This window comes from Leopardus geoffroyi, chromosome C1 (genome assembly GCF_018350155.1).
Source record: "Leopardus geoffroyi isolate Oge1 chromosome C1, O.geoffroyi_Oge1_pat1.0, whole genome shotgun sequence".
Lineage (NCBI taxonomy): Eukaryota > Metazoa > Chordata > Mammalia > Carnivora > Felidae > Leopardus > Leopardus geoffroyi.
The window spans coordinates 177147401-177169904 of NC_059328.1; the positions used below are offsets into that span (position 1 = coordinate 177147401).

The window sequence follows — 22504 nt, forward strand, 5'->3', positions numbered from 1 at the left end:
TCCTTTTTAAAACACTGGGTAAATTGAAGAAAGAAGCCTACAGAGACATAAAAGATGAAATTTGCATCATACATTTGTACCAGCAAATGTATGTAAGCAAAATTTAGTACTCATTTTGTAGCTGATAACGGTCAGTTGTTGCAAAAGGTCCTACAATGGCCTCTAAAACAAAGCTTTTTCTTTGCAGTTATGGGTCATGCCCGATGAGACTAGTAGTAATGACGGCAGGTATTTATTACCTATTTGCTAGATACACTATGCACTTACCTTGTATGATCTCATTTAATCTTCACAACAAATTTAAGATTGTAAGTACTATTGAGACTCTAATCCTACCACTATTACACATCCTGCCATGAGAAATGGCCCTCAAGAGTCATTAGGGAGAACAAACATAAGGGGTAAAATGAAAACTACAAAACATTTCCTGGCGCCGCTGTAAGGAATGCTACATCACCTTTGGGCTGCAACGCTTTCTCAGCGAGTCTGGTGGGTGGGATCGCGGTTGGTCCAGAAGAGGCCCCTTCCCTGGGCATTTTAGGAGTCTGCGGAAGCCCCGCCCCAGCGCACTGCCGGGCTTCCTTCCCCATCCCCCACAAGCCCTTGCGGCTGCCGTGGCAGCACCGGACAAAATGGCGGGAGCGGGTGGCAGCGATGGCCAAACCCTGGCTCCCAGGATGGAGGTAACGGCTGATGCATTTTGGTCAGCTGGCGCTAGGCATTACGGGCAAGGGGAGGAGACCTAGAGAGAAAGAAAAGCCCACCCCAAATTGCCCATTTTTCTCACTAGCTTGCGGTTTGGCCGGGGAGAGGGACGACCCTCAGGGAGTGAATTCTTAAAGTGCTCTTGAGACCCAAGGGCTTAGTTTAAGATCCCACCCATAGCTGGAGCGCAGAAGTGACGCCAAAGCCATGCAGAGGCGAGGCTTGCAGGCCTCTCTTGCTTGGCCCTTTTGCTTTGAGGGTAGCCACGCGTGGTCCTGCAGTGCCTATGACGTTTAGTTTAACCTGAAAAATGTTAGGCCCTAATTCAGATGGACAGGCCTTTGTTGTTATTTTCACTGGCTATTTGATTCTCTGTGATCTTATGCACATTTTCTGGCTAGAAATTGCCAACTATCTCACCAGCAGCCTGCATTTCTTAAGTAAAAATGTAAATATGACCTATTTATTGGGCCCCCAAATTTTGACCCACTAACTTAAAAACCAAAGTTGCCGGGCAAATTAAAATATCAATATTAAGTTATTTAAATGAATTAGACTTATTCTTGGAATTGGAGCGTTCTAGATTGACTATGGCAAACCAGTGTTGGTGGATTCATAGTTAATAAAAAGAATCTTTGAGGTGGTCTAATCCAACCCAATTTTGCAGACAAATAATTAAATGATTTGCCTGAGTGTCCACAGATGATCTAGTACTGTACTAGTTCTACCTCAAATGTCATTACCATAAACAAAACAAAGAAAGGTAAGTAGTGAAAGGAAAAATAAATTTGTACTGCAAAGCCAAATAAAAACCTATTTGATATTGTCAATTACTTCCTATCATAAGCATCAATAATTAAGAATTAACTGTTACCTTGGTCTAGATCTGTTGGTTGATCTCAACCTAAACTTAAAAAATTTTTAATATTCTAAACCTTTACTGTTTCCAGTAATACTAACAACACACCACTTAACTCCCACCACTATTGCCTTGAGATTGTTTTCTCTGCTTATTTTTTATTACACTTTTTATTACTCCTTAAACCACTACAGATTCATGTAAGGATACTTTCTCTAGTTTTTAAACTCCTGTCCCAGTGGTTATCAAATTTGAGCCACACAAATTGGAACCACTATCCTATCCTATATCAGAGCTCTCCCAACAATCTCAAGTTCATTCCTTTTAGCTCCTTATTTTTTCATCTCTGTAGTAAAGATGTTGAACTTGACCCCCAAGTACACAATCATTTCTAACATTCTATGATTTTGTTTCTTTCTATGTTGTCTTGAATGTTCATTAGCAGGACCTGGAATAACCTTGTTGCAGTTATTTAATTGACTTAATCCCTGTGTTACTATTGACCATATTTAAGTACCTCTGAACTAGCCCACTTTTTCCATAAAATATTTTAAATTAATCAGTGGCAGGGGTGAGTGGAATAGATTTCTTCCACCCTACTCAAAGTGGACTAGAAATCACTCAACAAATTCCTCCATCTCTAATTGTATATTCATTTCCTTGTTTTTTCAATAATATTAACCAAGTGTCTTGCTCAGTGTTGAAAAGAGAAGACATTCTTTGCCCTCTAGAGGAGAAAAACTATTGCAATCTAATATGATGAATGTTAGGAGGATATGTAGTATATACTACAGGAGTTTAAAGGGGCACCCACTTCAACTTGGAGAAACTAGTAAGCTGAGCCTTGATAAAGAATTAGCTGGGAGAAGAAAGAAAAGAAGGGTATTTCAGGCAGACGGTACAGCATGTGCCAGTGCATTGATGAATGCAAGGAATTCTACATCATTGGATCTTGAGGAGTAAATGGAGATTTGATTAGAATAATAGGCAGTACCTTGATCATAAAGGGTCTGAGGCCTCTAAGGATTTGGGAAATTTTATCATAAGTGTTGTGAAAATCCATTAAAATTTCAAAGCAGGTAAGTACACAGTAAGGTTCAGAAGACTTTAGCCAAGTTAAAACCAGATAGAGCAAGTTAGTGGGCTACTTCAGAATTCAGACAATGTGAGTGATCCAAATGAAAAGGGATAAAGGTTCGGTGGAGGCTAACAGAGTCTATTTGACAGGTATTGAGGTCCTCATAGCCTTGTGGGGGTTTTCAGTTTGCCCCCACATGGGATGATGCCATAATAGAATTACAGTGGAAAAGAAGTCTCTCCTCATTTGGCTAATTTATGGTGATAACATTACTAGAAGAATGGAGGCTCCTTTGGCTTTCCTTCCTACACTAAGAAGTCAGAGTAATTTCAGCTAATTGTTCTGAGTTCTCACGGAAAATCATTCAGTATCTTTTTAAAAATGAAAAAAAAAAATTTGTAATGTTTTATTTATTTTTGAGAGCAAAAGAAAGAATGGGAGCAGGGGAGGGAAAGAGAGAGGGGGAGACACAGAATCCGAAGCAGGCTCCAGGCTCTAAGCTGTCCGCACAGAGCCTGATGCAGGGACTAAAACTCACGAGCTGTGAGATCATGACCTGAGCCAAAGTCGGATGCTTAACCAAATGAGCCACCCAGGCACCCCCCTTTTTAAAAAAATTATTAGATCAGGTGTTTAAGTTGTAATCTAGGCTTGTATCTGGGCCTTTTGGAAATCAACCTAAAGTTTCTAGTTGTTCCTTAAATGAAATAGTTTTACTTATAAAGGACTTCAATAATTCAAATATAATTTCCTAGAAAATTTACGTTCAGGTGATTAGCAAAACAAAACAATAGTTGTCAAATTTAAAATTATATTTAATGCTGAACTGATTTGATTTTGAAGAACTCTCTCATAGGCATTTTATGTTTTATAATTTAGATCATAGAAATGAGTGATGAGTTAAGAAGCAAGCAAGAAATTGTGAATGGATTGAATATATTTTTGGAAGAAAATGGTATGTTTTCAAAAGTTTATTCCTTTAAAAGACATTTTGGTTTTAAATTTGCTTTCATTTTATCTAAAGATGTTGATAAATAACAGCAAGTTAACTTGCAGGACAATGATCCTATTCTGCCCCAAAATATATTTTAAGTAATTCACTAATAATATCAAAAAACATTTCTTTGTGTCTTTATATATAAAGAGCTAAATGTACATAAGTTCCTTGTTACCTATTTTTAAGTTCCTTGCACTTTTTTGGATCTGTCTCCTTAGCTTCCCTAATTACATAAAAAGAACTATCATAGATCAAACATTTTCCCACATACATAGTGACGATCCTTGATGTCCCACATAAAAAGTAAGATTCCCCTCCATACATGTAGTTTCTAATTTGTCAAAGATTTTTTATAGGCACAATCAGATTGTAGCTATTTTTTCCACTTAAGACCAAAATTGAATGTACAATACTTCTCTGCTTCCAGAGTTGGAAGAAGGATACTTCATATTTTCTAGATTTCTTCAGATGAGAAGTTTGAGGATGCCCTGTATATACTAGTGTAAGAGTATGGCCCCAAGTCAACACTTCTCAAAACTTTACTGTGCATTTGAATCTTTTGGACATCTTCCTAAAATTCATGTCTGATTCAGTAGTTCTGGAGTAGGATCTGATATTCTGACATTTCTACTGGCTCAGATAGTCTGGAGTAGGATCTGATATTCTGCATTTCTCACATTTCTATTTGTTAACACAATTTATGTGCACTGGGTTAATAAGAGTGCATATAATCCTTTGGCTAAATGCTAGATTCTTGAAATAGAATACAGATACATTTTTTAATACAAACATATACTGAAAATCAAATAATCAGAATTATGACTCTGTTTATGGTTCTCTATTCTCAATTTCCATTGGGAAGTTAGATTTAGATTTTCTTACGGGACATCATTCTTTATTTAAGAAGTTGGACTTCTATATTCTCAGAAATGTTACTGAGGTAGCTGGCTCCAAAATGGCCCCCATCAATTCTTACCTTCTTGTACCCACAAGCCATTCCCCCATTAAGAGGTGAAGAATGTTCCTCCACTTCTTTGAATCTGAGCTAGTTTATGATTACGTTGGCCATTAGATTATAAGTGACACTATATGCCTTCTAAGATGAAGTCATAGAAGCTTCGTAGCTTTCCTGCAGGCTCGCTTGAAACAGCTTCCCTGGGGAACTCAGAAGAAGTCATTCTTTCTACGTTGAGTCTGTTTTAGAAAACACAAGCTAGCCAGGTGGAGAAAAGATGCTTGACTACTTTTTTCCCAGTTGTTGAACCATCCTAAGCTCAGGTGTCAGACATTGAGGGAAGATGCCTTCAGATGTCTCTAGCCTCAGCTATCATCTGTTTACAACTATATGAAACACCCCCAGTGAGAACTGCCCAGCTGAGCTCTTCAGCCCTCAGAACCACAAAAGATAAATTGTTAAGCCACTAAGTTTTGAGGTGGTTTTTAAATTTTTTTTAATGTTTATTTATTTTGAGGGAGAGAGAGACAGAGTGCGAGCAGGGGAGGGTCAGAGAGACAGGGAGACACAAAATCTGAAGCAGGCTCCAGACTGAGCTGTCAGCACAGAGCCCGCGCGGGACTGGAACTCATGAAATGTGAGATCCTGACCTGAGCCTAAGTCAGACACTTAGGCGACTGAGCCACCCAAGCGCCCCTGAAGTGGTTTATTATACAGAGACAGAACACTTATATTATGCCAGTTTGAGGAGACTTATTATTAAAATGTTCTGTTGATCTTTCAGAAAATGATCAATATAGGAGTTGCAAATTCATCTGAAATTTTCATACAAAATATTGTAGTCTTTTTTAATATAAATTTATTTATGAAATATCTGGTGTTTTAATTTCTTCTCATAAAAATGTTCTAGCATTAAAGAATTTATATTTATGTTTTGTGATCATGCTTTTGAGATTGGAGATGATACTACTTTTGAGGATTATTTAAATATCTGATTTTCAGCTCTTCCACATATCATGAGAATTTTCCATTTTCACCTGTCCATGTTGTCACCTATCCATGGGATCAAACTATGAGTGAGAAAAAGATTAATATTGTTTACTGAATATTAACTTTTCTTTTTTCTTTGATTCATGCTATGATTTGTCTATATATTGCTCTCCACAATAGTTTCTTAAAGGAATCTCCTTTGGGCACTTTACCACTTTCATAAAGAATGATTTTAGTGACATTTTAAAATTTATTCACTCACTCCATTTTTATCAGACATCTGTCATAAACCACCTTAGGGAATTCAAGACCCAGAGGGATTCAAAATTAAATAAAACATAATCTCTGCCTTTAGGAAGATTTAGTCCATTAAAAGAGAATAGTCCACAAATAACTCTATTAGAATCAATATTTTTGAATGAGAGGAATGAAAATGCAGGGAAGCTCAGGATAAATGAAAATCACATCAGTAAGGGTGATCAGCTTCACAAAGAAAATTGCACAGCTGGGCTGTGGGCCTGGGAATTTATCTTGTTGGCATGGTTTTTTGTTTGCTTTATTTTTTCCCACTTCTCACTTTTTAAATTTTTTTTTCAACGTTTATTTATTTTTGGGACAGAGAGAGACAGAGCATGAACGGAGGAGGGTCAGAGAGAGAGGGAGACACAGAATCGGAAACAGGCTCCAGGCTCTGAGCCATCAGCCCAGAGCCCGACATGGGGCTCGAACTCACGGACCGCGAGATCGTGACCTGGCTGAAGTCGGACGCTTAACCGACTGCGCCACCCAGGCGCCCCTCCACTTCTCACTTTTAATGAAATATTTTCACATTCTTTCATCATGGGTTATATTATGTTGAATATACTTTTAACATAATTTTTATTCCATTTATTTAAATTTTAAAAAAGCAGTTCACCCATTTTTCCAACTCCCCACCCCTAGCCTCTACAACCACCAATTTGCAATCTGTACCTATTAGTTTTTTAGATTCCACATATAAGAGATCATATGGTATTTATCATTCTCTGACTTATTTCACTTAGCATAATACCTTCTAGGTCTGTCCATGTTATTACAACTGACAAATGTTACAAATGTTTTTTATGGCTAAATAATATTCCATTATATATATAAACCACAATTTTTTTATCCATTCATTCATTAGTAGACACTTAGGTTGCTTACATATTTTGGCTTGGTAAATAATGCTACAGTGAACATGGGGGTGCATATATCTTTTCAAATAAGAGTTTTATTTTTGAGGGGATATATACCCAGAATAGGGATTGTTGGACCATATGGTAATTATATTTTTAATTTTTTGAGGAATCTCTATACTGTTTGCATGTGGTTGTACCAATTTACATTCCCATCAGCAGTGCACAAGGGTCCCCTTCTCTCCACATCCTTGCCTACACTTGTTATTTCTTGTCTTTTTGACAACAGCTATTCTAATAGGTGTGAGGTGATATCTCATTGTGGTTTTTATTTGCATTTCCCTGATGATTAATGGTGTTGAGCATCTTTTCATGTACACGTGAGCATCTGTATGTCTTCTTTGGAAAAATGTCTGTTCAGATACCCTGCCCATTTTTTTAATTGGTTTGTTTGCTTTTTAAAGGGAAAAAAAATTGGAACAGTAAAGAAAAGGTGACTTGAACACTGTTTATTTCCAAAAAGGACTTGCAATGATTACCATTAAAGAACAAATAAAATGAGATCAAAACCATTAACATAGATGAAGACATTCAAATTAAATAGTAAAGGAAAAAGAAAGTGAAAGAATACAGAAAAGACAAGATGAAAATGCTCTCTGGGTGGAGAGCACAGCCAGAGTCAATAGGAAGAAAGGAAGAGGCCCTCGGGTTGGAGGGAACCTGTATTGTTTGATCATTGCCAAAGTTCTTCCCTTTCTCCTCCTCACCCATACCTTATAGGACTCTGCACTAATAATTAATCCCAGTGCCTGGACATCCTTCAGCTGGCCAAAATCTCCTGTGTGTGTGTGTGTGTGTGTGTGTGTGTGTGTGTGTGTGTTTTCCAAAAGAGTGAGGTAAACTCTAAACCCTAGCACTTATTTTGTTTGCCTTTTATTTAATGCTTAGTATACTTAGTATTAAAGTCACTTAGTATTGTAATTTTTCTTGGGTATAATTTTATCTCTGCTTATCTTTATCACCTAGCATGGTGCCTAACCCACAAAGCAATCTATAATTATCTGTATATTTGAATGATGGCATTTTATTTAGCACACTCTCTCTTTAATTTCAAATCTGGAGGTATTGACAAACCAATACTATTCTTATTCCCCATCCAAAGGAGAGTCCCAGGAAATAAGATTAGAGGTTCATTTGGAAGCAAATTTTGAAGGGCCTTGAATATCAGGCTAAATATTTTCAACTTTAGTAAGAGCAGCTAAAAATTTTTAAGCAGAGAAGTAACATAATCAGAACTGTGTGTTAAGAATATTAATTTAAAACATGTTGAAAATGAATTGGAATAGATAAGAATAGAGATGAGGAGGTTAGTTGAAAAAAATCACACTGCAAAATTCCATTTACATTATATCTTAAGTGTCTTAGTAATCTCATGTTCATTGTGTTTATTCAACATAGAAGTTTCTTTAGAAGAGCTTGAAGAATTTGACATTCTTGAGGTATAAAAATACATTATTCAAAACTTAAATTCAATCAAAGTAAATTTAAGGCATATATTTTTATTTTGTATTTTTCAGTTCTAAATGATTCTTTTTTTTTCAAAACTTTATTTTATTTTTTTTTTTTTTAGTAATCTCTATACCCAATGTGGAGCTTGAACTCATGACCCGAGGTCAAGAGTTGCATGCTCTTCTGACTGAGCCAGCCAGGGACCCCTTCATTTTTCAGTTCTAATATTTGCAAGTAAAATGTGTTCATTAGTGACTCTGGATGATGATCAAACCATACTTAACAAGAATGTCGAGTTCATGGTGCACATGGACAAAAAGATGCTTTAAATTCATTTAATTTTACCTTGATTTTCATAATAGCAAATTTCTGATGTTTTGCCTGGGGGAAATGTATATTTTATTATCCTTCTCTATAGCCTTTCTGGGCTCCATATTCTTATTGTAGTCTCTATACTTTCTCCTGCGTTCTACAGAGGCCTGAATATTTCCAGATCACCTCTTGTTTGTTCTTTTCTTTCCCAACTACCAATTATACTTACTCTCTCTTAATTTGGTTGACTTGGCCAATTGTTAAAAAGAATTAGATTGAAAGGGACTTGTATCAATGTGAATGATATAAAGATACATTCTATCATAACGGGAGAAAAACTATGGTGTGGATGACTAGGATATTTGGATTTTAAAATGAATCAGTTGCCCTGAAATTAATCTCTATAAATAATTGAATTTCAGGCAATTTAGGGACATACATTTTGGGAGAGAATTGCATACTCTCATATACATGTTAAGCCTGATCCTAATATGCATTTTTCTTTTCCCCAAAGGAGAAAGAAACAGAAACTCTAAGTGAAGATGGTAGTTCAAAAGAAGCACATGATATATCAGTGAAATACACAAATTTCTTTAAAATCTATAACTTTTATTCAAATATAAGACATATATGTCCTATATTTATGAATCACCAGTAGGGTAGAATGTGGGCCTTTGAGTTGGAAAGCTTCAGGTTTAAATTCCAGCTTTATCTTTTATTAGCTCTGTTACTGTAGACTATTCAACTTCTATGTGCATCCTCTGTGTTGTATGGGGAAAATAATTTACTTTGCCAAGTTTTGTAAAGACAAAATAAGGGAAATGTAAAGCAACTAGTACAATACCTAGGACATAGTAGATACTCAGTGAATATGAGTTCACATCCCTTATTCTTTTGTCCTATTTCTTAAGGGAATATAACAGTTAAAAACCAAAGCATTTTATTTATTTTTTGCCTGCTTGCCTTGCCCCTGCCTCCTTCCTTCCTTCCTTCCTTCCTTCCTTTTTTTAAAAAGTATTTTAAAAATGTTTAATCTTTCACTGTGCACCGAAGTATAACAAATGTATATCATTTTTGGTAAGTAACTCATCATGACAGTATCTTAGAGTCAGAAACCATTAATGATTAGATGCTGACAATAATTTGATAGTATGAATTTACAGTTAATTTTCTACTAAGCTAATGAAAGAAAGCTCCTGTGTAGTTAAAAATAATTTATATTTTCATTGAAGTTTGCTGTACTATACGGATATCTTTGGTCTGATTATTCCTAACTCTTCAAAGAAAAGAAGAGAACATTTTGAAGGTCCATTTCAAGCATCTCTGGAAATGTATTGAATTTCTTTATCTTTGTCTTCTCAAATTCTTCTCTTACTGATAACTCCATTTTAGAAACAGATTGCATCAACTGTCAATGACATAAAGTATCTTTCTAAGCCAGATCTGAAACCACTGTCACTGTAATAACCTACTTGGGGTGCATAAGTTTTATATATTTCCGGGAGCACATCGACAATTCATGAAAGCTCTTCTTCCAGCTTCTCCTTGTTTTGAATAAGCAGATCATCTTTATTTCAACAAAATGCTTTAATTGGGTGACAGTGTTGAAGAATTTAAAAGTTACATGTAACCTAGAGATTGTACCAAATCTTTTGAACTCAGAATGGAATGAAGTAGAAAAGTGACAGTAGGGACTAAAGCTCTCCAAGGGTTCAGGGTAATAATAAAATAGTTAAAATTAATTCAAAACTTATATTTACTAGATACTATTCTAAGCCCTTTGTATATGTTTTTTTTTTTTTTAAGATTTATTTATTTTAGAGAGAGCACAAGCAGGGAAGGGGCACAGAGAGAGGGGGACAGAAGATCCAAAGCGGACTCTGCACTGACAGCAGCGAGCCTCATGTGGGGCTCAAACTCACAAACCATGAGATCATGACCTGAGCTGAAGTTAGACGCTCAACCGACTGATCCTCCCAGGCACTCCAAGCCCTTTATATATGTTAACTCATTTAGAGAACTAGACATTGCCTGAATTGTAAGTACAGCTTTTAGGTGACTTGAAGTGAAAATGAGGACTGCTTAAAAAGAAAAAAAAAAAAAGAGGCATCCCCACAAACATATTTTTCCATCTGTTTCCATCTTTTCTCTCACATACACATTATATATACTTCATTTTATATGTTGTCTTCTCCATCTTTCTTGTGTGCCCACACGCTTCTCTGTTCACATGTTTTGTCTTGTGTATATATATGCTTTTAGCACACATGCATCTGTATACATATAATCACTATTGCACACTGCGCTCAATCTCCCAAGTCAGGAATATGGCAGCTGTTTTAACATCTCCATGATCATCTTGTCCGTTCTACCTCCAAAAAGCTCTTGAATTGCTTCACTCATCAAAACTACTGTCCTAGTCCAAACTCTAATCACTTTTGGCCTCAACCATATTGAAAGACCTCTTTTTTTCTTTAGTCCTACCTACTTATTCATATTTCCTGTTGCTACCAAAGACTCTCAAATACAAATCTAATCAAACCATTCTTCTAGCTTATAATCATTGTTATAAATCAAAATTCTTAGTATGATGTATCAAGCGCGTCATAGCCTGGCTTCTATATTTTCAGTTCATTTCCAATCATTTTTTTCTCTTCTACCCCAAGTTTTGACATGCTAAATTGCTTGACATTTTCTAAAATACTCCTTGGTTTTCCTGCTTTTCTACACATTCCTCTCTTTAGAATATTTGTCTCCCAGCTTTCTGCTACCTGCTACCTCCTGCTCTACTCTATCCCAGGTCAGTTCAGAGTCACCCATCAAACTTTGATTTATCCTACAACACTCAAAATTAATGTTAATTCTTGAGAATTAATTCTTGATCTTCTTGAGCAAATTGAGCATTCTCTCCTTATTATGTTTTCATAGCATCTTGTACCTATTTTACCATCCTTGCCACCTCACCTATTTTCACATTATACACTTCTTTATATATAGTTCCTCTCTCTGAATATATATTTCCTCCTTTTTTACATGACCTTCCTTTTTTTTCTACTGTATAAAAATATATAGGTTTCTAAATACGTCAATATTGTTTACATGTATAATTTTATAATATATAAGATAAAAATTATGTGTCCATCATCCCCACCAAATTTTGACACCTGAAGGACAAGCCATATTTTGTTTTTATCTTTAGAGGCTTTAAAACATCCTGGTACACTGGAATCACTAAATGAAATTTATTTATTTATTTTACAGTTATTTGTTAAGGGCTTTTATATACCAGGAGTGTTTTAGATGCTAAGAAATAGCAGAGAACAAACCACACCAAAGCTCTGGCCTTCAGAGACTTTATACTCTATGCTTAATGATCGTCTTAATCAATTGATGTAAACTTCCTAAACCCACATCTTCAAGTACAGAAAATATACAATTATTAAGCACAGATTTTAGTGAAGTCATTTACTTATGTCACTTTACAAATTAATCTGAATTATTATATTCTAAATGTTAATCTGAATTAATGCTATTCCATTTTTTTAATAGTGTAAGAACACCTCAAAAAGTGTCCCTCAGGAGTATCTCATCAATGACAGATGAAGAGGTTAGGATTAAATTAACTAAGAAATTTGTCAACTTTAGTAACTAAATGAAAAAAAAGTAAAATTTTACCACTAATTAATTATTAATAACATATTAATGATTTTATTAATAATTAGTGTTATAAGAATTTAAACTACTCTCCTGACATTTTTTTAGAATCTCAGGTAATTTCCTTTTTTTATGTGTTTGTGTATTTGTAAACATATTGTCTGTGTCACAAAATGAGAACAGCCTTAAATGTATGTATATACAGTTGAGACAGGGATTATTTACTACTGCGTTATGGTGCCTCAAGGAGGCTGCCAGAAGTTCTCTTCAACTTCATATTTATTTATGAGTTAATTCAAACATACCAGAATATAAATAGACTTTTATGCTCACCATTTAGGTTTAATCAAGTTAGCCGTATTTTCTTTAAATTCAAGGATCTAAAGTATGGTCCTTGGCCTAGCAGCATTAACATATCACTTGGGAGTTTATTGGAAATGCAGAATCTCAGCCTGCCCCCCATTCCCAACCTATTGAATCACAATTCTGTGTTTTAACAAAATTCCTTAGCTATTTGAAACTTTGCTGTAAATCCTTTTTTTTAAACTTTTTAAATTATTTTTCAACGTTTATTTATTATTGAGAGACAGAGAGACACAGAGCATGAGCAGGGGAGGGGCCAAGAGATGGAGAGACACAGAATCTGAAGCAGGCTCCAGGTTCTGAGCTGTCAGCACAGAGCCCAACGTGGGGCTCGAACTCACAAACCAAGAGATCATGACCTGAGCTGAAGTCGGATGCTTAACTAAGTCGGACGCTTACCTGACTGAGCCACCCAGACTCCCTGTAAACCCTTTTTTAAAAAAGGTTTATTTAATTTTGAGAGAGAGAGTGCGGGAGGTGCAGAGAGGTCAGGGGCAGAGGATACAAAGCGGGCTCCATGCTGTCAGCGCAGAGCCCAATGCAGGGGTCAGACTCAGAACTGTGACATCATGACTTGAGCCAAAGTGAGCCGCTCAGCTGACTGAGCCACCCAGGTGTCTCTTCTGTAAATCCTTTTTAAAAGGAAGATATGGTTTTGTTGATGGTTTCCTTTGCAGTGCAGAAGCTTTTTATCTTCATGAGGTCCCAATAGTTCATTTTTGGTTTTAATTCCCTTGCCTTTGGAGATGTGTCAAGTTAAGAAATTGCTGCGGCAGGGGCGCCTGGGTGGCGCAGTCAGTTAAGCGTCCGACTTCAGCTCAGGTCACGATCTCGTGGTCCGTGAGTTCGAGCCCCGCGTCAGGCTCTGGACTGATGGCTCAGAGCCTGGAGCCTGTTTCCGATTCTGTGTCTCCCTCTCTCTCTGCCCCTCCCCCGTTCATGCTCTGTCTCTCTCTGTCCCAAAAATAAATAAAAACGTTGAAAAAAAAATTAAAAAAAAAAAAAAAAAGAAATTGCTGCGGCTGAGGTCAGAGAGGCTTTTTCCTGCTTTCTCCTCTAGGATTTCGATGGTTTCCTGTCTCACATTCAGGTCCTTCATCCATTTTGAGTTTATTTTTGTGAATGGTGTAAGAAAGTGTTCTGGTTTCATTCTTCTGCATGTTGCTGTCCAGTTCTCCCAGCACCATTTGTTAAAGAGATTGTCTTTTTTCCATTGGATAGTCTTTCCTGCTTTGTCAAAGATTAGTTGCCCATACTTTTGTGGGTTCAGTTCTGGAGTCTCTGTTCTATTCCATTGGTCTATGTGTCTGTTTTTGTGCCAATACCATGCTGTCTTGATGATTACAGCTTTGTAGTAGAGGCTAAAGCCTGGGATTGTGATGCCTCCCGCTTTGGTCTTCTTCTTCAATATTACTTTGGCTATTCGGGGTCTTCTGTGGTTTCATACAAATTTTAGGACTGCTTGTTCTAGCCTTGAGAAGAATGCTTGATAGGGATTGCATTGAACGTGTAGATTGCTTTGGGTAGTATTGACATTTTAACAATATTTATTCTTGCAATCCATGAGCACAGAATGTTTTTCCATTTCTTTATATCTTCTTCAATTTCCTTCATAAGCTTTCTATAGTTTCAGCATACAGATCTTTTACCTCTTTGGTTAGGTTTATTCCCAGGTAGTTTATGATTCTTGGTGCAATTGTGAATGGGATCAGTTTCTTTATTTGTCTTTCTATTGCTTCCTTATTAGCATATAAGAATGCAACTGATTTCTGTACATTAATTTTGTATCCTGCGACTTTGCTGAATTCATGTATCAGTTCTAGCAGACTTTTGGTGGAGCCTGTCGGGTTTTCTATGTATAATATCATGTCATCTGCAAAAAGTGTAAGCTTGACTTCATCTTTGCCAAATTTGATGCCTTTGATTTCATTTTGTTGTCTGACTGCTGATGCTAGAACTTCCAACACTACATTAAACAACAGCGGTGAGAGTGGACATTCCTGTCGTGTTCCTGATCTCAGGGGGAAAGTTCTCAGTTTTTCCCCATTGAGGATGATACTAGCTTTGGGCTTTTCATAAATGGCTTTTATGATGTTTCAGTATGTTCCTTTTATCCCGACTTCCTCGAGGGTTTTTATTAAGAAAGATGCTGAATTTTGTCAAATGCTTTTTCTGCATCAATGACAAGATCATATGGTTCTTTTCTTTTATTAATGTGATGTATCACATTGATTGATTTGCGAATGTTGAACCAGCCCTGCAGCCCAGGAATGAATCCCACTTGATCATGGTGAATAATCCTTTTTATATGCTATTGAATTTGATTTGCTAGTATCCTGTTGAGAATTTTTGCATCCATATTCATCAGGGATATTGGCCTGTAGTTCTCTTTTTTTGCTTCGTCTCTGTCTGGTTTGGGAATCAAAAAAAGATATTTGCAAATGATATATCAGACAAAGGGCTAGTATTCAAAATCTATAAAGAGCTCACCAAACTCCACACCCAAAAACCAAATAATCCAGTGAAGAAATGGGCAGAAGACATGAATAGACACTTCTCTAAAGTAGACATCTGGATGGCCAACAGGCACAGGAACAGATGCTCAATGTCACTCCTCGTAAGGGAAATACAAATCAAAACCACACACAGATACCACCTCACGCCAGTCAGAGTGGCTAAAATGAACAAATCAGGAGACTGTAGATGCTGGCAAGGATGTGGAGAAACAGGAACCGTCTTGCACTGTTGGTGGGACTGCAGACTGCTACAGCTACTCTGGAAAACAGTGTGGAGGTTCCTCAAAAAATTAAAAATAGACCTACCCTATGACCCAGCAATAGCACTGCTAGGAATTTACCCAAGGGATACAGGAGTGCTGATGCATAGGGGCACTTGTACCCCAATGTTTACAGCAGCAATCTCAACAATAGCCAAATTATGGAAAGAGCCTAAATGTCCATCAACTGATGAATGGATAAAGAAGTTGTGGTTTGTATATACAGTGGAATACTATTTGGCAATGAGAAAGAATGAAATATGGCCTTTTGTAGCAATGTGGATGGGACTGGAGAGTGTGATGCTAAGTGAAATAAGTCATACAGAGAAAGACAGATACCATATGTTTTCACTCTTATGTGGATCCTGAGAAACTTTAAGCCATGGGGGAGGGGAAGGAAAAAAAAAGAGAGGGAGGGAGGGAGGCAAACCATAAGAGACTCTTAAAAACAGAGAATAAACTGAGAGTTGATAGGGGGTGAGAGGGAGGGGAAAGTGGGTGATGGGCATTGAGGAGGGAACCTGTTGGGACGAGCACTGGGTGTTGTATGGAAACCAATCTGACAGTAAGTTTCATATTTAAAAAAAGAGGAAGATATATATCCAGCAAAACTTGCTCCCCTCCCATGCTATTCACTTCCGTCTCTCACAACAGGTAATAACTATTCTAAAGTTGATATGTATCCTTTTTGTCCATAGTTTACATTTTTATCACATAGTTTTGTATCACTAATTACACACATGCACACAGACTTTTTAAACTTTATATAATATATAAATGCAGAGTTTTTTCTGCAACTTTTTTCACTTGAACGGTATTTTTGAAGTTTATCCACGTCAGTCAGGAAATTCTTACTTGCCCCAGTGTTAACAAGATTTTCTCTCATGTTTTCTTTCAACAGTTCTTCTACTTTGTTTTTCATACTTATTAGAGTCACCAGAAATTAAAAAGATGATTTTATTGAGGGTATTGCAGGAGTGACAACATTCATTAGGAACATCTCAAAAGAAGGGGACCTGAATTTTATAAAGGCAGGTAAACAAGGAAGTTATAGTCACTGAGGAAGGGTAGAAGTGGGTCATATCTAGCAATAAGTTAGAACAGAGTGATCTTTTGTAGTTAATTGGTTCTGGAAACACAAAAAAAGTGGAGGGATTTTTCAACTACCACTCCTTTCAGAGAACACAGGGTTCAGCTAAAGTTCAACATTGCCACACTTAAGAATTGAGTTCATCTAGAATTTATTTTGTATGTATTCAAATATTTTTTATCATACAGATTATCAGTTTTCAGTTATCCTAATGATATTTATTACTGAGGCATATCCTACCTCCACTGATTTTTGAATTCCCTATTCTATTTCATTGGTTTTGTCTTAGAGTTAATACACAGTTTTTAATTATTATAGCTTTAGAAAATAAATCTGTTACAAATGTTCTTGAACATCCATTTGTTGAGTGCAGATTTATACACACACACATACACACACACTACATACACCCTTTCATTAGATCAGCTGAGGCTTGTTAATTGTGTTAACACAAACATGCATGAACTTTTGTTTTTTTGTTAGATATTGAGTACTGAAAGAGGATGTTAAAATGTTTTACTGTGATTGTGGATGTTTTTACTTTTGGTTCCAGTGGAAGGTTTTTGTTTGTTTGTTTTGTACTAATTTCAAAGTTACACTCTGGTTTTGTTTTGGTTTTATCCCCATTAAGTGCCTAGGGACCATGCACATTTAGATATTTAGTAAACCATGTATATGACTTGGAGCAGAGGATGTAGCTGAAAATGCAGACTTGAAATAATTGTCATGTAAGTGAAGCCTCTGGTATAGATAAGTTATTCAAAGAGCATACTGAGAGGAAGAAAATTTAGAACTACATTTATTTATACATTTATTTAGAAAATAAGAATGGAATCCTGAGCAACACTAATGTTTTAAGGAACAGGATGAGCCCATCTATATTGTTGAGATGAGGCAACCAAAAAAAAAAAAATGTTGCAGAGGTAGGGGAGATCAAGCAACAGTCACCCAAAAGCCAAGGGAAATGATAACTTCAGGAAGAAGGGTAAAGTCAATATTAAATGCTTAGGAGAGGTCAAATAAGACAAGGATTGCAGAATATCCTTTAGTTTTAATAGGTTAGAGACCACTGGTGAACTTAGCAGGAGTACTTTCAGTAGACCAGAAAGAATGTATATCTTATTTTAGAGGGTTGACAAGTTTATGAGAAAAGAAGAGTGTACACCTGAAGCATAATATAATGAGGATAGAGTGTGTTCGCCAAAGTAGGACACGAAGCCAAGTGAGAATTTTTGTTTTAAATATACTAAAACAAACAAACAAACAAAAAAAAACCACCCTTTGAACATGTTTATATATTAGGAAAGAGGCATAGAGAAGAATGTGTAAAAGTACAGAAGAGAGGGAATCATTAACAGAATAAGATAGACATAGGATCCAGCAGGATAGGAGGAAATAAAGATAGGAACTGATGGAGGGAATGGAGCATTGGGACCACTTTCTAGTGGAGGTCAGGTACACACCTTATCTCTGTTTAATTGCAGAGTGATATACGTCATCTAGTACCTTTAATTTTGGGAAACATTTTAACTGCTGGTAGAAGAAGAACAGATTTCATCTTTTCTTCATTTTCTTCATGTCTGTCTAGCTTCTTGCGAGTACTTGAAACTATTTCTCACTGCAAGGAATGGAGACTTCCCTTTAGACCTCAGTCATTTAGTGTTCCAAGAAATTTGGATATTCTTCTCATAGACCATGATTCAGTGTGCCCATGTACATGAAAGTTACATTAGTACTAGAGGATACCATTTACTGATTTTTCTTTGTCGAGAACTGGGGCATGGATATATATATATATATGTGTGTGTGTGTGTGTGTGTGTGTGTATATATATATATATATATATATATATATATATATATCCCTGCTTCTGAAGGGTTAAAGATCTTCTGAGCTGCCAGTGTATTATCATCACCTATTTTTCATGTCAGGATGATCTGGGATTTCCTGGGAGACTTTTTTCTTTTTCCTTTGTCTTTTTTTTTTTTTTTTTTTTTTTTTTTAAAGTAGGCTCCATGCCCACTGTGGGCCCCAGTTCAGGGCTTGAATCACAACCCTGAGATCAAGACCTGAGCTGAAACCAAGAGTCAGACACTTAACCGACTGAGCCACCCAGGTACTCCACTTGGAGACTTTTTTTTTTTTTTTTTTTTTTAATTTTTTTTTTTAAATTTTTTTTTTCAACGTTTATTTATTTTTGGGACAGAGAGAGACAGAGCATGAACGGGGGAGGGGCAGAGAGAGAGGGAGACACAGAATCGGAAACAGGCTCCAGGCTCCGAGCCATCAGGCCAGAGCCTGATGCGGGGCTCGAACTCACGGACCGCGAGATCGTGACCTGGCTGAAGTCGGACGCTTAACCGACTGCGCCACCCAGGCGCCCCTGGAGACTTTTAATTCAAAGAATTTATAGGATTCTGTAATGTATCTACATTGTATTTACAGTGTCAGTTTTGCATAATTGTTCCACCTTTTCCAATTTGAATTTTTTTTTAATATGGCAAGGAAAAGGAAGCAGAGCAGAAGCTTATCTATGTTGTTTTATCTAGGTCAACTTCCTCAGAGTTACATATCATTTGAAATAAACAGGTCTTTTTTGTTCACTTCCTGCTCTAAGCATATCTAAAAAGTTTCTTACATTGCCTCGATAGTTTTCATAAATCAGTTCTCATTCTGGGCTGACTTCAAAGACTCAGTTTTTACAGATTAGTAGTATCACTGCTGTAAATCTGAGCAGTTTACAAAGTACTTTCATATGAATGAGCTTAATCATTCTGTTTTATGTTCATTTCTGTCCTTCATATAGATTCTTGGAAAATAATAAGTCATATGTTTCCTGAGCCATGACATTATTATTTTTATTGAGATCATTGGTAACTATATTGTCAGAAATAGGGTAATAAGTGGATTTTTTGCATCCACTCTTTTTTTTATCTATAATTGTTCAAGGGTCTTTGACCATGGATTCAAACCTATTTGTATAATAATTTTGAAATATTTTTTTTCTATGGTCCAAGCTGTGTGTTTTCCTTTGTTTGGCTATTGCCCTTTCTCAACCCTGGTATCTGTGAATCTACTGTCTCTCTTCTTTATTCATCTATTACCCCATTGTCTATCACCTTCATTCTCTCTCTCCTTTATAACCTATTATTATAAAAGCATTATCTGTATTTGCTTCTCTCCTTTTTACCTCCTGTTTGTTTTTTAGATTAATTTGTGTAAGTGTTGCTATTCATTTTAGAGAAGGTGAAAAATTCAAAACCAAAAGGGAAAAGGTTACCTAAATTCCTACCCAGGCCCAATTTCTGTTCTTTTAAAAGGTCTTTTTTTTTTTTTTTATGCACATAGACAGCATTCTTGAAATTAAAATAATATTAAACATGGGGGTCTATGTCTTGCTTCCCTGATCAGTAATCATGAACACATTGTCGTATCAGTAAAAATGTGTTGCCATTTCAGTTACCAGTTCAGTAAATATGTGTTTACCATATCAGTAAAGATTTGTGTTACATTTAAATCATAGCATAGTATATCATATAGATTTGTGTGAACTTATTTAAACAATATCGAATTGTTGCATTTTTGTTTGCTTCCAGTTATTTCTCTCCATTATAAACAATGCAGCCCACAAACTTTTTTATAAAAATATGTGCCTATTTATTTGCTTAGGATAAATTTGTAAGATGTGCAATTTTTACACCTAAGAATATGACTATTTTAAAAAGATGTTTTATACGTTACCACATTTACTCCCAGAAAAGATGGTAGTAGTTAACTCTCACATCAGCAGTAATTGTCAGTGGAGATTTTACCACACCTTTGCCAATGCCAGTTATCTTTGCTCATCAGGCAAGTAAAATATCTTGCTGTTATTTTAGTATGCATTTTATTGATTACTCATGAATATGAAATATTTTTGTATGTTAATTGAGCATTCTGTGTCTTCTTTTGTGAATGCCCTGTTCTGTTTTTTACCAATTTCTTTTTCTATTTAGAGTACCAGTAGTTTTATTATTTATAAAACTACTCTGCTGGAGAGAGTAAAACTTTGTTCTATTTTGTTGAAAATAATATTACCAGTTTATTATTTGTATTTAACTTGATGGTAGTATATTTTGCCACAGAGATGTTTTAGGGTTTTATGTAATCAAATATTGTAGAGGCTTTTTAAAATTTTTTTCCCTTGGTATTCTAACAAAAATAATCACAATTAAAAATTATATAAATGTATATTATTATTTTTTTCTGCTACTTTTACATTATTAATGAAAATCTTTATGAAAATTCATTTGGTATGAGAAATGACATGGATGTCTACTTTTCTTTTCTAAAATGTTAGCCATTTGTTGGGGTGCCTGGGTGGCGCAGTCGGTTAGGCATCCGACTTCAGCCAGGTCACGATCTCGCGGTCCGTGAGTTCGAGCCCCGCGTCAGGCTCTGGGCTGATGGCTCAGAGCCTGGAGCCTGTTTCCGATTCTGTGTCTCCCTCTCTCTCTGCCCCCCCCCCCCCGTTCATGCTCTGTCTCTCTCTGTCCCAAAAATAAATAAACGTTAAAATATTAGCCATTTGTCTCAATAATTCATGTTTACCTGAAATGCCTAGATCATATGCTAAATTATTATGCACTCAAGCATATTAGCTGTATGCCCTTGATTAAATTACTTAACCTCTGCGCTTTTTTTATCCATAAAATGGAGATAATAAATTTTTTTCAAGAGCTAAATATGTCATTAAATCACATGTAAATATGAATAAGACATATATGCCATTTAACACATTGATTAACTCATACTATATGCCCAATAAATGAGTTATTATTATTTTTGGTTAACGTTGTTGAGTCTATTTTGTTATCAGATCTAAACTTTTTATAATTATTGCAATATGAGAAATTTTAATATCTGGTAGGCCAAATTTTCCATCTTTATGATTCTTTGAAGTCTAAGAGATTATATTCATCTTAATCTGTGAAAATTGTATATTTCTTTACTATTCTCTACATATTATATAGATATCTGACTATTCTAAATACTGTTCTTATTATTTTATCTGTTGTTTTTCCTGAGAATTATTACTAGGAATATTGTCTTTAGTTATCTTTTGTTTCCAATGTAACTACAGTTTCTTAAACTTATAAAATATTTTATTCATTTTCAGAGACTTAATATGAGAATTAAGAAGTTTGGTATAATTACAAATGAAGAATTCAGAAAACCACCAGAAAATTCTTGGTAATTCCTGCCTTTCTAATCTAAAAAGTCTTTTTTTTAATGCAAAATCTGAAATACTTGCTACATGATAGTTGCATAGTTAGAAATTTCTCAAAAAGCTTTTCTTTATTTTTTCCTTAAAGCTTTGGATTCAATATGTCAACTGGTATGTACTGTCACTATTAAAAGTGAGTGCTTTCAAAATGTTAAAGTAGACATGTGTATGACATAAACACAATTTATAAGTAATAGGTATCAGAATTATCTTTTTCTTCAGTCAGCCATGGAAAGTCCATACTTTGGTGTTCAACTTTTGCTATCTCTTTTTTTCATGACCCAAAATTTTTGTTTGAACTTAGTCAGTAGGGAAGACCAACAATAGGAAGGATATCAGTTTTCCTGCACATCTTAGCAGCACGTATTCTCTTCCCTTTTCCTTGTTCAAGTGCATTAAATAAAAATGATTCTTTGTTAATTATTTCTTAAGGAGATGATAAGATAAACTGAAGAGAAACTAATAATTGGGGAATGAGGAAGGAAGGAAATAGCATGGTTTAATAGAATTATATTACAAGGTACTGTAAAATAAGTTTTTTTAAGGATCTTGAGTATAAGAAAAACTGGAAGTGTAAACTATAGAGGAAACATTTATAAATGGAAGATCAGCAAATAAAAGTTGAGCACGATAGCTGCATATGTTACATAACTATATATTGTGTTGCATAATTTTCTTTGAAAGATATAAAAACTTTACATACAGAATATATTACTGGGTTTAATTTTAATTATTGTGGGAGGTTATATAGGATAAGTTTAATCCAAAATAATAGAAGAGGGATGCCTGGGTC

At 35.6% G+C, this 22504-nt stretch overlaps 1 long non-coding RNA gene across 2 annotated transcripts; it reads left to right on the forward strand.

The window, feature by feature from the left end:
- The first annotated feature begins 599 nt into the window (after positions 1 to 599).
- On the forward strand, positions 600 to 21663 carry LOC123599221. Of its 2 annotated transcripts, none has more exons than XR_006713047.1 (3): positions 600 to 683; positions 3522 to 3597; positions 21604 to 21663. It is a non-coding gene; the product is annotated as an uncharacterized LOC123599221 (long non-coding RNA). The 2 variants fall into 2 exon arrangements; XR_006713048.1 differs by lacking the exon at positions 21604 to 21663 and adding an exon at positions 9077 to 9502.
- The last annotated feature ends 841 nt before the right edge of the window (positions 21664 to 22504 follow it).